This window comes from Colias philodice, chromosome 24 (assembly GCF_061535455.1).
Source record: "Colias philodice isolate Cphi_HAF_F1 chromosome 24, ilColPhil1 Martin Lab GWU primary, whole genome shotgun sequence".
NCBI classification, from domain to species: Eukaryota; Metazoa; Arthropoda; class Insecta; order Lepidoptera; family Pieridae; genus Colias; species Colias philodice.
In genome coordinates this window covers 8,152,013-8,154,221 of record NC_143109.1, presented here as the reverse complement: position 1 = coordinate 8,154,221, position 2,209 = coordinate 8,152,013, and the positions used below count along the sequence as shown (strand labels likewise).

Below are 2,209 nucleotides of genomic sequence, written 5' to 3'. Positions count from 1 at the left end.
AGAATTTATGACTTTTAAGTAGTGTAAACTGAATTGTGTGTGATAAGTGTGTGATATAATCATGTTAATCGTAGTGCGTTCGCGTAATTGTGAAAATTGAATTGTGTGTACATTTAAATAATTAGACTAATCAACTTTCTTTTTCAATATTTGCACACCCAATCAATGGGTAGAATGTATTAGCCACATAATATTGTAATTAAAAACATCTATAATTTGTAACTACATTCTTGCAAATAAATATAATTTGAATTTGAATTTTAATAAACATTTATATGGGTTTATTATGCTTACATACCTTCCTTTTGAGGTGAAGGGAGGTTTAGAATACAGAAGATTGTTTATTTTTTATTGAAGTGAAACTTCATTATCGGGGTTGGAAAAAAATTTAGTGTAACATTTTTTCGTTACGCGTGACATTTTTCCGTTACGCGCCATCTTTTTCTTATCCCTACCACGCGTGATTCGACGTATTTCTGTTAAGTTGCGTATAGTAAAGAAGTTTCACTTCTTACCTGTGTACACTAGTACACGCACACATTTTTTGTTTTTTTTCATTATAATATTAAATTAATTATTCAGTATAATAGGGATAGGTTTAAAAGTATTTTAATCAATTTTATTGTAAAAATAAAAAGTGTATGCATCGGCCGGGAATCGAACCCGGGCCGCCCGCGTGGCAGGCGAGCATTCTACCACTGAACCACCGATGCTTGTGTATTACATTTGAATATTAGAATTTTAATTGAAATTAGTTTTAAACTTTTTATAAATTATTATAAGTAATATTCTTAAAAATTAGAAAAAAAAGAACGCAAAAATTAATGGCGGGCGGCCAAATGGTTAAACGATGTCTCTATACAGCGCAGACGCAGGTTCGAATCCCCCATGATCGCAATTTTTATCATAAAGAAATATAAATTGTTATTTTACTATTATTGCCCAAGTTTACTGTCAAAAAGTAGAAAGTTGTTTATTGTTAGAAACTAGAAAGTGTTCAATATTGCATAGACTATAGAGAGTAGAGCGCATAGAGCAGCGGTCACTTACAATAATTTAGTTTATCACGTAGTACCTACAGCATTACCTACTCCTACATAAAATATCTACCTAATTGACATGTATTAATAATACAAAGTTGAAGAACGTAATTGACCAAACATATCAAATTATATTTTGAATGGTAGAGCTAATATCGGGAACTACAGGTTTGAACTAAAATAATTTTTGTATTGGGTAAGAAGTCCGTTTGTCGAAGAAGTTGTGATGTCTCGTTATCATTGGGACTTCAAGAATGCTCTAGATCTGTGATTATAGTGACGTGTACAATCGGAAATATCATTGATATATATATTAATACATATAAAAAAATGCTTGAAAGCCATCAGAATCGCTGGGTATGACAGTGAGTTCATGTGTCCTTTTTAATACCTTAACATTAATTAACTTATAGTAAATAATAAATATATTAAAGTGACAAAAAAGTGATTGCATCGGCCGGGAATCGAACCCGGGCCGCCCGCGTGGCAGGCGAGCATTCTACCACTGAACCACCGATGCTTGTTATATATGATTGAAAATGAAAATGGAATCAATATACCTAAACTATAAATTAATTAATAAAATAGCTGATGAAGAAATATTGATGACATTCAATAATTCTATAGTGACTATAATTTGACATGCAGTTTTACTTTTAAAAAATTGCATATAATACGCCAATTTATAATTTGAAACGCATTATTTATAATTTTATAGCTGCTGTGGTTTTATTTTATTATTCTTGTACCTACTGTAAGCATAAATAGATTATATTGAATGTATAAAAATAAAAATATTTCTGAAATCGTTAGATAAATCTAACTCATTCTCATGTGAAGTGGTCGTCATTAATGATAAAAATAATGACATCTCGACGACATATTCATTAAAAATATTATAATCAGTAACAAGTATTGACCCAGTTATTTATACATATTACTTATTTCAGTTCACTGGTTTCTGCACGAGTCTAGAAAATAGTAGTATTCGTACCTAAAGTTAAGTTTTCATTACTTTTTTTCATCATCATACCTAATACAATATATAACGGATTTCGACTTAAATAGAAATAATTACAGTAACAAGCATCATTCAAACATAATCCATATCACTACATAGTATAAAACAAAGTCGCTTTCTCTGTCCCTATGTCCCTATGTATGCTTAA

At 30.3% G+C, this 2,209-nt stretch overlaps 2 non-coding genes across 2 annotated transcripts; both read right to left on the bottom strand.

Moving 5' to 3' along the window:
- Positions 1 to 642: 642 nt before the first annotated feature.
- TRNAG-GCC (transfer RNA glycine (anticodon GCC)) lies at positions 643 to 713 on the bottom strand. The gene has a single exon. It is a non-coding gene; the product is annotated as a tRNA-Gly (tRNA).
- A 776-nt stretch (positions 714 to 1,489) lies between these two features.
- On the bottom strand, positions 1,490 to 1,560 carry TRNAG-GCC (transfer RNA glycine (anticodon GCC)). Its single transcript has one exon. It is a non-coding gene; the product is annotated as a tRNA-Gly (tRNA).
- Between the last annotated feature and the right edge of the window lie 649 nt (positions 1,561 to 2,209).